This window comes from Triticum urartu, chromosome 5 (assembly GCF_003073215.2).
Source record: "Triticum urartu cultivar G1812 chromosome 5, Tu2.1, whole genome shotgun sequence".
NCBI lineage: Eukaryota > Viridiplantae > Streptophyta > Magnoliopsida > Poales > Poaceae > Triticum > Triticum urartu.
In genome coordinates, this window is record NC_053026.1 from 516266479 (window position 1) to 516284588 (window position 18110).

Consider the following 18110-nt stretch of genomic DNA (forward strand, 5'->3'; position numbering starts at 1 on the left):
ATTCCTCTGCCACAAGGCGAGCACCCTTCAAGACACTGTCAGAATACTTTTCGGGATGGCGATGCTCCTTGCCCTCCGGCGGCCCCTCCTTCACCAGCTTTTCGGCGTCCATCTTCGCCCAGTGCACTTTCGCCCAGGCAAAAGCCCTGCGTGCACCCTCAATGCAGACGGGCAGCTTTATGACTTCAAGCCGGGGGCAGGCATTCACAAGCCGCCTTACCAGGCCGAAATAGCTGCTGGGCAGGGGCTCGTCGGGCCACATCCGGACTATGAGGCCCTTCATGGCCAGTTCGGTCGCCCTGTGAAGCTCGGCTAGTTGCTTCAACTTTCCTCGGCCCGGTAGAACTCCGCGGCCTTGTGAAGATCTGTGAACGCTCCTGGAGAGCTCCGAATTCGGGTAAGTAAAAGGAAAGTTTCCTTCACATGCTTTCTTTGCATAAAGAATGCCTTACCCGCCGCTATCTTCCTGACCGCCTCAATTTCCTGGAGGGCCTTTTGGGCTTCGATCTTGGCATTTTGTGCGTTCTCGAGGGCCTTTGTAAGCTCGGACCCTTGTGTCTTAGAGTCACGCTCCAAGGACTCGTACTTCTTGACAAACTCCTGGAGCTCTTGCTGAACCTCGCCGACTCGGGCCTCTTGATTCTCGCGCTCGGTGCGCTCCTTGGCCGCTTTGCCTTCGGCCTCGGACAACGCCTTCTTCAGGGCCGCCACTTCGGTCGTGGCCCCTAGCAAAATTCATGACAATCCTGTGATCTAACAACCAGTTTCCTTTTTCTTTACCAATAAACAGACGAGGTATCACTTACCTTTTTTCTCTTCGAGCTGCCTCTTAGTAAGGCCAAGCTCTTCCTCGGACCGCTCAAGGTCCCGCTTCAGTGCGGAGACCTCCGCCATGTGAGCGGCAGCGGCCAGCAGTGAAGCCTGCTTATTCACATAGACATATTCTGATTAGACTCCTATGATTATTATTTGATCCTCTGTTCGGCCTTTCTTCCGAACACCAAACAGAGCATCAGGGGCTACTGTCTATGCTGTAACATTTTCTCACAATTTGATTACTTACCTCAAAATCCTGTTAGGAGGCTAGCACAGGCTTCAGTCAGTCCGCTTTTGGCGGACTGAATCTTCTTGACCACCGCACTCATGATAGTGCGGTGCTCTTCGTCAATGGAAGCGTCACGAAGCGCTTCCAGCAAATTGTCCAATGACCCTGGATGGACAGAGGCCATCGGCACAGACTTGCTGCCCTCGGCATTAGAGCCCATGGGAGTCTTGCCCCTCGTGTGCCCAGCATCCGGAATGTCGCCTTGGGGCGCTTTCGGAGCTGTCTCCCCTTGGTTCGGTACCCTTTGAGACAGCACCTCAACGTCATCCGTAGGGCGGGGGGAGGAGGCGGTCGGGAGTGAATCGTTGTTCATCTCTGATGGGCCCAAAGACTCATCCGAAGAGGATACGTAGATACGGGCTTTGGAGGGGCTGCATGATCATGTTCGGCATGATAAGAAGTAATAAAATAAAACATACCAAGAATTATTATGGTATCCGGATACTTACGACTTCGCTAGGGGCTTGTCCCTGGGTAACCACTCCTCGTCGCTAAAAGAGGCCGCCGTGGAGCAGTCCGGAAGGAGAGTCCTTCCCTTCTTGGACCCTTCGGCTTCCCTTGATGGGGCGGCCTTCCTTTTCTTGTCTCCCCCAGCTAGGGGGAGAACTTTCCTCTTCCTCCTCCTTGTTTCCCTAGGAGGAGGGCGCCTTGGTGTTATCAGACGATGATTCCGATATGACCTTGCGCCAGAGACCTTTCATGGTCCCCATGGCCTTCTTCTTGGCCTTCTTCTCCGACGCCTCATAGGGCGCCGGAACCAGCATCTCCGTTAAGAGAGCACTTGCTGGATCCTCGGGCAGTGGGGCTGGACAATCAATCCGCTCCACTATCGCGACCCATTCCTGTTAAATGGCGTGGAGGCTTAGATCCCCCACATGATTATACTGGGGAAAGAAACGTCTTATGAGATATAAGAAGCTTAGCGGATTGGCAGGGCGCTTTGCGCTGAGTCCGCGATCCTCGGTAAGGGGAGGAGGTACCTCCGCGAACTTGAACATCACCCTCCAGATGTCCTAGTGTGTCGTGTCGAAGAGCTCTCGCAGTGTCTGGTGCTTAGCCAGGTCGAACTCCCACATATTGAATGCCCGTCTTTGACACGGGAGGATCCGGTGGAAGAGCATGACCTGGACCATGTTGACAAGCTTGATTTTCTTGCTTATCATGTTTTTAACACAGTTCTGGAGTCCGGTCAACTCCACCAATGAACCCCGGGATAGGCCCTTCTCTTTCCAGGAGGTGAGCCGCCTGGGGATGCCGGATCGAAATTGGGGGCCGCCACCCAGTTAGTGTCACGCGGCTTGGTGATGTAGAACCACCCCGATTGCCACCCCTTCACTGTCTCCACATAGGAGCCTTCGAGCCAGGTGACGTTGGGCATTTTTCCCACCATGGCGCCTCTGCACTCCGCTTGCTGGCCGACCACCACCTTCGGTTTAACATTGAAGGTCTTCAGCCACAGACCGAAGTGGGGCTTGATGCGGAGGAAGGCCTCGCACACGACGATAAACGCCGAGATGTTGAGGATGAAATTGGGGGCCAGATCATGGAAGTCCAGCCCGTAGTAGAACATGAGCCCGCGAACAAATGGGTGGAGGGAAAATCCCAGCCCACAGACGAAATGGGTAAGGAATACAACCCTTTCGTGGGATTCGGGGGTAGGGACGATCTGCCCCGCATCTGGGAGCCGGTGCGCGATGTCTGCGGCCAGGTATCCGGCTTCCCGGAGCTTCGTAATGTTATCCTCCATAACGGAGGAGACCATCCACTTGCCTCCCGCTCCGGACATGTTTGGAGTGGTTTTACAAAGAAAATTCGAACTTGGGCGCTGGAGCTCGAGTGCGCAAGAATGGATGGGCAAGGAAGAAGAAGGCGTGGACGAAAAGGAGAAGTCCTTGTCCCTTTATAAGGGCAGAAGAAGCTATGCGCCTCCCCACCTGCCTGGTAAACTCGCTTATTCCCCAAGCGCCGTAATTGATGGCGCGGTTGGGTTATCCACACCTGTATTGATGAGAATCCCGTGATAAGGGGACACGATCTCTGCTTCGACAAGACGTGCCAAGAAAACCGCCTCGCAATGTGTGCAGTAGCTGGTTGAGAAAAACGGTTTGAATAATGACTGGGCCATAGCCTGATGTCACGTCATAAAAAGTTGTCAGCATATTAGATTTGTGGAAATATTATACTCTCTACGGTGGTATGTGGAATTTGTTTTGCAGAGTCAGACACAATCCTTGTGTTCCAAATCTTCTATGGAGTATTCGGAGAAGGAACCGCCTTGCAATGCCGAAGACAATCTGCGCGCGGGACTCATCGTCATTGAAGCATGGTTCAGGGGCTACTGAGGGAGTCCTAGATTAGGGGGTCCTCGGACAGCCGGACTATATACTTTGGCCGGACTGTTGGACTATGAAGATACAAGATTGAAGACTTCGTCCCGTGTCCGGGTGGGACTCTCCTTTGCGTGGAAGGCAAGCTTGGCAATTCGGATATGTAGATCTCCTCCCTTGTAACCGACTCTGTGTAACCCTAGCCCCCTCCGGTGTCTATATAAACCGGAGGGTTTAGTCCGTAGGACAAGAACAATCATAATCATAGGCTAGCTTCTAGGGTTTAGCCTCTACGATCTCGTGGTAGATCAACTCTTGTAATACTCATATCATTAAGATCAATCAAGCAGGACGTAGGGTATTACCTCCATCGAGAGGGCCCGAACCTGCATAAACATTGTGTCCCCTGCCTCGTGTTACCATCCGCCTAGACGCACAGTTCGGGACCCCCTACCCAAGATCTGTCGGTTTTGACACCGACACCAGTCAAGAACACACACTATGTTCAATGCTTTGATGTTGTTTGCTAGAGCCTAAGATAGTTCAACAAAGATATCGGAACTTGTTGTAGCTATTTGTTGCATTTTTTATGATATGATGAAATTTGATCTGAATGTTAGTTTGATGATCGGCTCACTCGAGAAGCCATCTTATATAGAACCACCATTCTAGGCTTAATGAAGCGATCATATTGTTCCAATTGAATGTCTCCAGATCACATAAGTGTGTCCACTTGCTATAATGAATCTGTTATTGGTAATATCTACGTGCAGATTCAAATAATGTTGTCAAGTTACTAGTCATCATCTTCTTCTGTTTGAGTTTGAGTAAAATATCTATGTATAGATTTTGTGTGCTAGTTTGGCTACTTCAAATAATCCATTTCGTGTGCTGGTTTGGTTTCTCTTGCTTGTTTTTTTGCAAAATGTGAAATAGATCTGCCACTAATGCCTATTATTTTCCTCCATATGCTAGCTTGAGATGGAAAAAATGAAGGACGCGTTGGTACTAGAAGGTGAAGAGCCAAAGTCTGCTGCTGAAATTGTTGACGAAGTGCTCAAGACCGGAGTCAAGCAAAGCACATTCCTCAAGAATGTTGGGCTCCAGCCATCTAGGAACAACCCCGGCAAAGCAACTGCTGATGTGGCTGCTCATGTTCGTAATCTTGAGCAGAAGCTGGAGGGGTTGGAGCTTCAAGCAGAAGTGATGAAAGATGAATTGGCGGAAATCATGATGAAGGCGGAAGAAGCTAAAGCTGCACGCTACAAGGAACTTGATCTGTGGCACAAGAAGTCTCAAGAGCAGGATGAGAAGTTAGCCCACTTGATGGCTCTCTTTGGAGCTAAGGTAGTTTGATGTAGTTTGTCTCTGGAGCTAAGTTAGCCCACTTGAGCTGCTGTTGCAGTTTGTCTTTGAATGTGAAGTTATGTCGTAGTAGGTCGTGAACTTATGTAGTTTGTTGCATTTTGCACTTGGCAAGTGAACCTGGGAGCACTTGTTGTTGAACCAGTGAGTTTGTGATGGCTCATTTTGGAAGCTATGAAGTTATGCCACTTTGGAAGCTATGTGGTTATGAACCTCTGAAGTTGTGAAATTCTGAAGTTGTGTAGTTATGCATTTTTTGAATTATTTGTGTTTTGTTTGGATCACAGAATATTATTTGGATTAATTGGGCTCTAAACTTAGTTGGACTGCAAAAAGGTCGAGGCCCAAACAAGAATTAGACTAAAAAGGCTTGGGGCTAAAAAAGAGTTGACTGTAAAAAAGATTGTAAAAGGCTGCATCCCAGAAAATAAAAAGGCCAAGGTCCAAATTAGACCTAGACTAAAAAGGCTGTGGCCCAAAACAATAGTTGGCTATAAAAAAATTGATCAAAAAAAGGCTCCATGCCAGAAAATAAAAGGCCAAATTATTTGGTCAGGCCCAAGCAGATAAGCAAAATAAAGAGAAAAAACATTAAATGGGCTGAATTATTGGGCTTGGCCCATGAAGATGGTTGAAATGGACCAGGCTTATTCTATTTTACGACCTTTTCATTTGGTCATAATTCAGCCACGCCAGCTTGACACGGTGGATCTGACGTGGTGTGGGCGGATTGCTAGTGACCAAAATAATTGGTTGTTAAACCTACGACATGTTTTTAGTCATAAACGTCTACGACCATTCCAGAAGAAAGGTCGTTAATTTCAGTTTACGACGACCAGCTTTTGACCATCTGTTTTTGGTCACAAAATGGTCACAAATGAAAAACAATTACCGTTCAGTGACCAATAGTGATGGTCACAAGTTGACCTATTTCTTGTAGTGTGGTCGCGTGGCCATCGCTTGTTCTCCCCCATGACTCCGTCCCCCGCGACTTTCGTGGCTTCTCCCACGAGCGAGGCCATGCGCACGAACATCTGCGCTGACGGGGAAACCCGGCGGGCGTGTTTGTGCCAGGGTCGCGCTGCGGGAATAACTCCGGTTCCGCCTGAGGAGCCCTTCCCTTCTCAGCGGCCGAGAACCTCCTCACTGGCGCCATGGATATGCCCTGGCGAGATGGCGGCGTGGCGAAGAAGAAGGAGCGAGCAGCAAGGAGATGAAGATGGCTGCCCCCTCCCCCATTTATAGGCGAAGGAAGGCTAACCACCGGCCTCTCACGTTCCAAGCAATGATGGCCCCGCTGCATGCACCGGCCTCTCACGTTCCACTCAACCTCATGAGGCTACCATGATGCAAGCCATGACGACCAAGGCAGGCGGGCACCAGCAGGCGCAGAGAAGGCAGTTTCCTCTTTGGTGCTAAGGAGCCAAGGACAGGTGTGGGTTCCTGAGGAATCTGGCAAAGGTTTCCATTCTGGTGCAACGAGACCAAGACCGCCAGCACGATAGGACGGATGTCATCGCCGAGCCCACCGCTACGTCGCGACCAGAAGCTTTGTAGGCAAGGACCACCTTTCGTCAGGATAAGATGTACTACTTGTCCCCCTTCAAATTGGCCATTGTGGGATCCCTTCCCGCCTACATTTTGGGGGAAGAGGACCGAGGCCACTATAAATATAGGTTAGCCACCACCGTAGAAAGGATCCAATCTGATCCGGTCCGGTCCGACTCTGGTGGACTCGTTACCTCACCCATAGACCTCGCTAGGTTGTTTACCCCTTGTACTAGTTCATCCTCAGCCCTCGTGAGGCCAATCCACCACAAAGCAGGAGTAGGGTCTTACATCGCAAGGTGGCCCGAACCTGGGTAAACTGTCGTGTTCATCTCCTTCCTTGCTCACGCGAATCGAGCTAGGCCATGGGGCGACGGGCTGGTAGGCTGGATAGGTTGAGTTCTTCACACACATCCCAGAGTTCGAACCTTTCTTGGGTCTGTGGAGCCCTGAATCCGACAGTGTGTATGAGTTGTCTCATCTCTCAAATGTGTTTCATCAACTAGCACTACAAGAAATACGGTCAATTATGACTCCCCATTTTGGTCGTTGATTCGTCATATTTATCGTTTATTGACCTTTTTTGACCAAATTCAGAAGGTCAACAGTTGGCCGTCAAGAACGAACAAACTTGACCTTTTTGAAATTTTGGTCATAGCTAGACTAGAGACCAAAATTTTAGAAAGGTCACTACCCATTTGCCTGAGCCACATACGATCTGACGTGGCTGCGCTAACGTGGCATTTCTAGTGACCAAATGGAATCATCATAAATTTCATAGCCCAGTCCACCAATCTAGCCTACATGGGCCTGACCCAATCATCGTAAATTTCATAGCCCAATCCACCAATCTAGCCAACATGGGCCCAGCCCAATACCTATTTTCTTAATTGAATTGGTTCGATTTATTTGGGCTGATGCATTATTTTGTTAAAAGCATGCACATTTAAGGGTAGGACCATTAGAAAACAAATACAACATAATACAATATTTCATATATTTCATTTCAGTAACACATCACATGAAATACAATACATCATTAATCGACTCCTCTACACAGCAAGGTTCAAGGCCCAACAAGTGCACAAGCGCACATCAACATAGATTGGACGAGAAGCACAAATTCTAGCTGATCACACATAACATCAATGAGAAGCACGAATATCATGTACCGTCACTAGTACACATACTTTGCCCCATCACCCAAGCACCAATGTTGTGTCAATCTACTGGATTTGCCACATGGTGATGTTACTGCATTAGGGCTGTCCCAGCTTCTCCCGGCCCAAATGGCAGGATGATCTGCTGATCGATGTACTGCTCCGGCATCACCTACTGCTACCACTGGTGGAAGAAGATCAACTCATCAGTCATCTGCACGCGAACAAACCAAGAAGATTAACCTATTTAGCCTGCTGTAATTTGTTTCTAAACATGGGCATCAAATCAACACCAACACTGAATTAAAATGCACAAAAGAATTGATCATAGCCAAATGTACAGCCTAAGAACTTCAGGTTTGAGCCATTCCCGATACTACAATAAATACATAACAACCAAAATTTTGATCCATGGACACCAGATGATGGAAAAGGTACTAAGGCACTACTTGCTACTGAAAACCAAAGCAAGGTATGAAGCACAGGCCAGGCCAAAACTGGTACCAAATCCAAAAATAACCATCTGATGCAATATAGCACTAGTTTCACTTTAGCATATGTGCCTAATTATGCAGGTATGTAGGATGACTTCAAGAAAAAACGGAACTGCAGGGGAATGGAGGATGGAGAGGGACAGGGGGTGCTACCTGCAGGAAGACATTGGCAGTTCCAAAGATGGCTTCGAAGTGTTCCACAGGCTGGCAATAGATGCCGCGGGAGGCCGATGCAACCAGCAGCTCACCAATGACGGCCGTCGTCGGTGAGAGGTTCAACCTTCCGAGGTTAAAAGATCGTACCAGATCGAGCACCTTGAAGATGGCCTTGTCTTACCACGCCTTGGCCTCCTCCGCGAGCACCTAGCAGGGGCAGAGCAGAGCAAGGAACTAGTTGTCAAACCTGGATGAGCAGAAAATACACACTACTCAACGAAAGAACTAACGTGCAGATAATACTCGAACAAATCAAAGAGGCAGGAAACCAGATATATTCATTGCATGTACCATTTAATTAATAGGAAACCAGAGAATAAGTTGTCAAGTGCTAGCTAGGAGTTCAGCTATGCATAAACAAAATATTTGCATTGTATACATAAACAAGTATTTATATTATAAGCAAATATAGGAGTGCCACTTCAAGTGAATGCCAGACATCACATTACACACACTCAAAATTAAAAGCCGGGCATCCAATGTACATCAGTACACAAATAGAGTGTTCACAGATCATAAGCATGGGTTGTTGAAGGAAATTTACTAATTAAGGGCATAGTTGTATCTGGTATCCAAGAATTTCTAGATATGGCAGACTGTACATGCTCTGGGTAGAGTACATGCCCTGGATCAGAGTTCATGGTTATGTTCATTTGAATGCTAAAGTAGCTAAAAAACCATAGCACCGTTTCATGCTAAATAGACCTACAGAAAAACTTGAATGCATGCACACTGAATCACATGAGAACAGGTAGGCAAATTCACAAACAAATGGAGTGACAACGGCATTTCATTAACATATCATGGGTGACCAAAGGAATGAAGCTTCAAGATTTTAGATTTATATATTAGATTAGATGGAGTATGCACACATAATGTGGTGGGGAAGAGCTTTGAGGTTTATATTTGCTATTACTTTTGCATGCTTTGTTCTGGAGTAAAACTACAAAAGCAAATTGTAGAGAATTTAAGAAATCAAAGCAGATTGATCTTTGGTTCCATCTCATCTGAAAAAATATCCATCAAAATTGCATCAAAATATCACCTAACTAATCCAACAAAACTGCATTCAAATAATATTGCTGACTACTGTAATATACAGATGCAAACTGATGAACATGTGAATGTACGGAAGATGGGTGGAGGGAGGTGGGGAGGGGAACAGAGAACAAATTGGCCCGGTGGTCGCTGGAGGAGCTGAGCACCTTGTGTCCAGGTCAAGTTCCCGTGTCCTTCTCCTCGCCGAGCACTTTGCAGCGGGAGGAGCTGAACCTGGTGCAGAGAACACGGCTGGTCAGAGAGAGAGAGAGACGTGCCTGCCGGCGGAGGGACGGTGGCGCGGCGGAGATGGCCCAACAATGGCCGGTGGGAGGGCCTGCTCGGGAGATCTCATGCTCGGCGGGGGTGGGGTCCATGGATGATGACGAGGACGCCCCGGAGATCCCCTGGCCACCGCGGACGACGACGAGGACGTCGTGGAGATCCTCTGGCCGCTGCACACGGCGACGAGGAGGGCGCGAACTCGGATGGCGCGGGGTCCGTGGCGAAGAGGGAGCCCCGCTCGTCTGCGGGGACCACCGCGGGGGTGGCGGGGGTCGAGTCGGACGAGGCCTTGGATGAGGCGAGGAGGGCGGCGAGCGGGAAGGAGGTCGCGGCGCCCTGAGTGCGGCGGCGGCGGCGGTCGTGGTGGCGGCGAGCATGCGCGAGCGGGACAGGATGGAGTGGCAGCGAGATTGGATCTGGGGGCGGCGACGATGGAGTGGGAGGGGATAGGGTTTGGGTGGTTGGGCTGCCCGGGGGGTGGGGGTTCTTTTTCTTTCTTTCTTTCTTTTTCTTTAGATAAATAGGATGGATGGATGGATGTCATGTCATCAATCCATGACACAAACATTTCAATCAATAAGAACAAGGCTTTTTTTAGGGATGAAAAACTGCTTTATTCATCAAACTCCACATGGAGTGGGATACAAACTTGGTCGTGGGGAACACCAAACCAGACATGGCGACCCAGACCTCTAGATAGTGCGAACTTTGCTAAACGATGTGCTTCATAATTTGCAGCACGGTTTTCAAAAAAAAATTACAAGATAACGTATCGGCTTTGATATTGATCTCGCTAATGACAGCGCCATACACAACTCTTGCCCTTCTGTTGATGCCCGCCGTTTTGACCGCATTTTGAAACGGGCATGAAAAATTCAAAAAAACAAAAAAATTGAAAAACCTTCGCATTATGTCATTATATGTGACCTAGTTTTCATCCTATTGGAGGGGCTCTGTTGCAACTTGTTTCCTGGTACTCATTGGAAGTACAAATAAATGCTATCTTAAGCGGCATATAGTTCAGAACCTAAAGTAAAAAACATTTCTAGCTATGAACGGCCATACCCGTCATTTGAACGCATTTTGAAATTGGCATAAGAAAATAAAAAACAGAAATATGTAAAATATTTGCATTGTGTCACCTAGTTTTCGTCCTATATTTTCCGTATACGTCGAGAACATTTTTCTTTCTTTCTGTTGGTTTTCATTCTACATTTTTCATATACGTCAAGAACATTTTTAATGCATGTTTAATATCTTTTAAATACTTGTTTAATATTTTTTTCAAATGCTTGCTTTAACACTTTCTAAATACAAAATTGACTTTGTTCACACACATTATATATTTTCTGTAAACATTTTTCTTATACATCAGACACAAATTTTTTATACACAATTAACAATTTCAAGTGCTTGGTTAGAACTTTTTGAATACATAGTCAACATTTTTATATATAACATTTAAATATATTTTTAAATACAAGACTAATATTTTTAATAAATGGTTAATATCTTTTTATTTACGCATTTTAACATTTTCAAATGCTTGATTTACATTTTTAAATACAAGAATAGTTGGAAGTATAAATAATAAACAAAAGTAAAAAAAGAATGAACGAACGAACAAAAAACAGACCAAAAACGAGCCGCGGCCCACGGGCTGGTAGCTAGTTCGAATCACGTGGTTGATGGGTTTCGTAGTAATTTTAAAAAAATTCCTACGCACACGCAAGATCATGGTGATGCATAGCAACGAGAGGGGAGAGTGTTGTCTACGTACCCACGCAGACCGACTGCGGAAGCGTTGACACAACGTAGAGGAAGTAGTCGTACGTCTTCACGATCCAACCGATCAAGCACCGAAACTACGCCACCTCCGAGTTCGAGCACACGTTCAGCTCGATGACGATCCCCGGACTCCGATCCAGCAAAGTGTCGGGGAAGAGTTCCGTCAGCACGACGGCGTGGTGACGATCTTGATGCACTGCAGCAGCAGGGCTTCGCCTAAACTCCGCTACAGTATTATCGAGGAATATGGTGGCTGGGGGCACCGCACACGGCTAAGGAATAGATCACGTGGATCAACTTATGTGTTTCTGGGGTGCCTCTGCCTCAGTATATAAAGGAGCCAAGGGGGAGGGGGCCGCCGGCCAGGAGGAGGGCGCAGGAGGAGTCCTACTCCTCCCGGGAGTAGGACTCCCCCCCCAATCCTAGTTGGACTAGGATTCCCCGAGGGGGAAATAGAGAGAGGGGGCCGGCCACCTCTCCTAGTCCTAATAGGACTAGGGGAGGGGGGAGGCGCGTGGCCACCTTGGGCTGCCCCTTTCTCCTTTCCACTAAAGCCCATTAAGGCCCATATGGCTCCCGGGGGGTTCCGGTAACCTCCCGGTACTCCGGTAAAATCCCGATTTCACCCGGAACACTTCCGATGTCCAAATATAGGCTTCCAATATATCAATCTTTATGTCTCGACCATTTCGAGACTCCTCGTCATGTCCGTGATCACATCCGGGACTCTGAACAACCTTCGGTACATCAAAATGCATAAACTCATAATACAACTGTCATCGTAACCTTAAGCGTGCGGACCCTACGGGTTCAAGAACAATGTAGACATGATCGAGACACGTCTCCGGTCAATAACCAATAGCGGGACCTGGATGCCCATATTGGCTCCTACATATTCTACGAAGATCTTTATCGGTCAGACCGCATAACAACATACGTTGTTCCCTTTGTCATCGGTATGTTACTTGCCCGAGATTCGATTGTCGGTATCCAATACCTAGTTCAATCTCGTTACCGGCAAGTCTCTTTACTCGTTCTGTAATACATCATCCCGCAACTAACTCATTAGTTGCAATGCTTGCAAGGCTTATGTGATGTGCATTACCGAGAGGGCCCAGAGATACCTCTCCGACAATCGGAGTGACAAAACCTAATCTCAAAATACGCCAACCCAACATGTACCTTTGGAGACACCTGTAGTACTCCTTTATAATCACCCAGTTACGTTGTGACGTTTGGTAGTACCCAAAGTGTTCCTCCGGTAAACGGGAGTTGCATAATCTCATAGTTATAGGAACATGTATAAGTCATGAAGAAAGCAATAGCAACATACTAAACGATCGGGTGCTAAGCTAATGGAATGGGTCATGTCAATCAGATCATTCAACTAATGATGTGACCTCGTTAATCAAATAACAACTCATTGTTTATGGTTAGGAAACATAACCATCTTTGATTAACGAGCTAGTCAAGTAGAGGCATACTAGTGACACTTTGTTTGTCTATGTATTCACACATGTATTATGTTTCCGGTTAATACAATTCTAGCATGAATAATAAACATTTATCATGATTATAAGGAAATAAATAATAACTTTATTATTGCCTCTAGGGCATATTTCCTTCAGTGGTGTGGTTTCTTTTTTGCTTTATTCACCTTTGTGGAATGGGTTCTTTTTTTTCTTTGAGAGTGACGTTTTGGATCTTAGATATAGATACACCTATTATGAAATATGTATAGAAAAAATCCTGTGTGTACATCTGGACATCCTATGTTCGCACACAAAATTTCGGTGAACAAGGGCATTTTTGTTGCATCTGTAAAAAAGATTTAAAATGGCTTGTGAATAGCTGTAATCAAGCATTGAAAATTGTCTTTTTTACACAAGCCACAAAAATGTCATTTTTCATCGAAACTTGGTGCACACACATATAGTGTCCGGATTTACACGGGGGATCTTTTCTCGAATTTTTTTTAACTTTTTAAAATATGTATTTAGACAATGGGTGAGCCAAAGTGAATTTTCGCCTTTTTTGCTTCATTCACCTTTGTGGGACGGGTCCGACATGTCATTTGTACTGTGTTAGTTGGCCCCGTCTGTAAATGTAGACCCAGTTTAGTCAACAAGTCAATCTATGGGCGGACTGACGCTACAACCGACACATAGGCCAAAATGACACAACACATAGGTAAAATTGATAATGTGGACGTCCAGTCATCCATGTTACAACACCATGACCATCTGGATTGGTCGTAATCAGCTACAAATAAGGTTGTCGACCATTGTTGTCTGTTTATGACCATTTTGAGTAAGGCAATTATGACCTTTTTGACCAAAATAGTAACTAATGTTTATGGTTTCGACTCTCCTAAACAGGCCACGACCAATTGGATCAAAATGGTCATAGATTTATGAAGATTTCTTCCACGGTCACTACCAGAAGGTCACAATTGAACATATTTTTTTATAGTGTAGCCTAGCCTCGGTTTATATAATGTACTTGATGCCTAGAACAACAGGAGTCCTAGTCGGCTACGTCGGTGGAGAGGATTCCTTGTCTTGTATGTCAAGTCTTGTCGAATCTTCCTTGTATGCATCATGGGCTACCAGAAGTGACCCAGGACGGAACCGACAAAGGGTTCCTCACCCTGTCCTTCCTGGATGGGATCTGACAAGGTAAGTACCCCCTGGTCCAGGACACCGTCAAGATGGTGCTCATGCTGACCCCGGGTCTCGTTTAAAACCAGACCTGGGACCAATGGCTCATGTTGTTCATTGACTCGGCGTGACACCAAGTTCATGAAAATCAGCTCTCGACGTTAACCCGTGGTGTATCCATGCTGCCGAACCTAACGGTTTGACCTCGAGCAAAGAATTCAGCCTGGCTGAGGTGGCCAGCCGAGTTGGCCATGAGGGTAAGGTCGTCGAAGATGAACAATTGGCCCGACATGAAGAGTGCGCCGGGTTTGATCTGAGTGTTGATCTTGACTCCCATCGATTCACGACGATCGCCTAGCAGGACCCGTATGGGCCACCACTAACGGAACTAAATCCAGCGGATCTCGGGATAGGGGATCTTAAGCTAGGCGTCTTGGAATAATGGCAACAAGGACACAATGTTTTACCCACATTCGGGCTCCTTGAGGAGATAATACCCTACGTCCTACTTATTGTATTATTGCGTTGGGGTGTACAAAGTACAGGTACGGTGATCTACCATGAGATTGTAATGTGTCTACTACGGGCCCGACCCCTCGGTTTATATTGGTACCAGGGGTTCCTAGAGTTACAGGATCCTAGTCGGCTACGTATGAGGAGACAAAATTCTCCATAAGTCCAAAATCTAGGAGAATACGTCACGTCTTCCTGACCTTCCTTGGGATCATCATGGGCCACCAAGAAGTGGCCCAGGACGGAACACACATGAGGGTCCTCAGCCGGGCTCACCATGTCGGGAGTCGGTATGGCGAGAGGGAAAACCGTATAGGACGCGCGTTGCGTCAAACTACCGAGGATTCGCACAGAGAGCTAGCCACCAACGAATCAGGTGGGTCGTCCCAGTTACGAGATAAAATGCACTACAGTTTCCAGTTTTGGGAACCTCCTAGAAGTTTCCTGATCGGTTTTGGGAAGCTTCTAGAAGGTTCCTGAACTGGTTTTTATTGGTTTTCACTTTTTTATTTATAGTTTTTTATTAACCTGTTTTTCTCTTTTTCTTATCTTCCTTTTTCTTTTTTCTGTTACATTTTTTTCTTTTTTCGTATTTCTCTTTCTTTTTCCCGTTTTCTATTTTTTTTGTAGTTCCCTTTTCTACTTGTGTTTTTGTTCCTATTTTTCTTTCTTTCCCTTTTTTCTGTTTTCTATCTATTTTTTCGTTTCTTTTGAAAGTTGGTCGGGAAGTTCAAAATTTGTTCGTGTTAAAACATTCAAACTTCCAAAAAATGTTCATGTTTTAAAAAATTGTTCATAAATTAAATAATGTTCCCATTTTTCAAAAATTGTCCTGGCATTTCGGAAAATGTTCTTGTTTTACAAATATTGTTTGGAATGTTTTTGTTCAGCTTTTCTACAATTTCTGAAAAATGTTCCCGTTTTAAAAAATGTTCTTGTTTTCATTTTTCAGTAGTTTCACAAAATATTCCAGTTTTAAAAAATTGTTCACGATTTTTATAAAATCATGTTTGCAAAAAAATTTCAGGAATTTAAAAATATGTTCACGTTTCTATTTTTTTTTTAAATTTGAAAAAAAAAATCTCGTTTAAAAAAAATCAAGATTTTCAAAAAATGTTCTTGTTTTTTTAAATGTTATAGTTTTAAAATTTTGTTCACAAATTTAGAAAGTGCTTGCGTTTCACAGAACATTCCGTTTTTCGAAAAAACTATTGCTTCCGAAATTCCTAAACTGATTCAGAGCTGCGCAGCATGTATGGTTCTTTAGCTCTAATCAGTATAGCGGTGCGTCATGTGTTCGAATCCCCGCTACCACATATATACTTTTTTAGCCTCAGTGCGCGTTCGATTTCGGTTTGCTGTCTTCATGGGCCGGCACAGTCGAAGCCCCGCCTGTGCGAAACGGCAGCAATTTGACGCAGAGAGCGTCACATAGGAGGTCTCTGGCGAGAGGCCCACTAGTCGAGACACCGTCAGCCATCACCCATCACCCAAGAGAGTTGCTGAGCGCACCTGGAGCACGCCCATGGCGCCTTTGTAGTAAGCACCCTCCTCTGTCCGCGCAAGCTTGTCCAGGAGATTTCCTCGTGCCTTGCTTCCTCGCTGTCGACGCCCACGAGCTAGGACCACACGTTCGCCTTATAATCTTCCTCGTCTTCATCTTCTGTCACCGGCAAACCTTCATCAAATGAGGCATCGTCGGTCACTGTCAAGTTTGTACTAATACACCAACCGCCTCCCAGCGAGCTCCTCCCCATTCCCCCCAGTTTTTTGCCCTCGATTGCATGCTCTATCGCCTCTCATCTTGGGAGCTGAGCTACGGCGACGATCATGTCGCCCTCTGCTCGTGCTCATGATCACCGTGCACACCGTTCTACCACTGTCTCGGACTTTGCTGCCGACGTCGATTCCAAAAATGCATTGATGCACACGCACCAGAGTTTCTCACGGGAATACGTGCCTTTGATCACCCTCCGTCGCTCGTCGTGCTACTCTTTGCAGCCTGGAGGCGTAAGAGCAGGCCACGTCAGTCTTTGACCACCCTCCGGCCTCCCTCCTGCCACCTATCCAACCTCCTTTCTTTAATGGCGAGCTCGCCGACTGTGGCCTATAAGATAGAGATCACCCCTTCTCTCACCCTAACCTATTTTCGACTACTCCATATTTCCCATATCCAATCTAGCACAAATACCTTGTCCCTAGCTCACCAGGATGAGCACCCCCTCGCCTTCGTTTTTGGCATCGATCAGGAGGAGCAGCAAGCAGATCGCCCGGCCCCTTGTGGGCACAGATGGACATGGCGCCGGAGATGGTTGCGCAGATGGACGCATAGGGCAACCAACTCGTTTTGGCCTCGACGCCAGCACCATCACACCTGCTCCCGCCCAAGGCTGGCAGACGCTGGCAGGCGGCCATGGCCTCCCCGTCACGCAAGTGCACTTGAGAGAGGGCGCTCGCGGCTGCGATGACCGAAATCACCACACGAGGGTGGCCCCGGCCGTGCCCGCGGTCCACCCGTCATGGGCCGCCGATACAACACGCCCGGATGCGAGCCGTCCGGGCAAATCAAACAACGCATAGAGCCCCAGGGAAGCCCCCCCCGCGCGCTGCCAACGCCTAACGAACGGTGCAGAGGCCCTCCTCGTGCGTGGAGGCACCAAGGAGGCTGGTACTCCAACATCCTTTGTAGAAGTAATTACTCTAAAATAATATTTCTCTTTTGGTTGTGTGGAACGTGTTCACTGTGTGCATCATGTTATGCAGAGGCGGGACATTCACTCGGTGCCATTGTATTAGGGGACAAAGCTAAGCTTAATTCTAAGGTATGCAATCCACACCCAATATTCTTTGCACAAAATTTTCAGCAGCATCTAACCTGTGCTGCAGCTCTCAGAGTACCATGCATCAATATACAGAAAAACTTACACACACAAGACTTGCCTAGCCACTATTGACATTTACCATTCTCCTCTGGGCTCTGGCCAAGTGACCTCGCTACACAGAGAGTCGAGACTGGACCTGCTGCCACATATCATCACTTTCACGGTTTCACCTCAAACTGTTCGCCTATATCTAATGCTCTGCCCCAAACCTACATCGAAAACTGTTAAAACCTACTAGTAAATGTCACTACTGAGAGTCAGGTCATTATAAGGACCATGAAATTTTCTACAAACACGACCAACAAACCTTCCGAGAATCTGGTCTTTTCCTACAATACTTAAGATTAACCTGTAGCTTTTAAAATGCTACATGCATAAAATGTGATGGATCAGGCCTAACTTTAACATTAGCTGTAGTTTGCTTCCTGCAGTATTTATCTAATATCCTTATTTAGCGCAAACCATCTTCATTTCTACATTTTCCAAATCCAATTTTGCTTAGCAAGCATACATTCTGCGACCATCTATAACCCCGTGGGTCAACAGACGGCCAACTAAGCACATGATATCTATGAGATGGTTTTTGCCATCTTGCGCATTAGCCTTTCTCTAAAAGAAACATATTTCAACGGAGAGAAGATCATACAGTTGTTTTTTATTCTCCCCTACACAAAACTTTATCAGTAAACCCACCTCAGCGCAAGTATATGCTTCATAGTCAAACTGAGC

General features: G+C 46.6%; 1 long non-coding RNA gene across 1 annotated transcript; it reads right to left on the reverse strand.

The window, feature by feature from the left end:
* Window positions 1-7318: 7318 nt before the first annotated feature.
* Window positions 7319-10020, reverse strand: LOC125510255. The gene is made up of 2 exons (XR_007284534.1): window positions 8153-10020; window positions 7319-7719 (listed from the first exon to the last, which is right to left on the reverse strand). It is a non-coding gene; the product is annotated as an uncharacterized LOC125510255 (long non-coding RNA).
* Between the last annotated feature and the right edge of the window lie 8090 nt (window positions 10021-18110).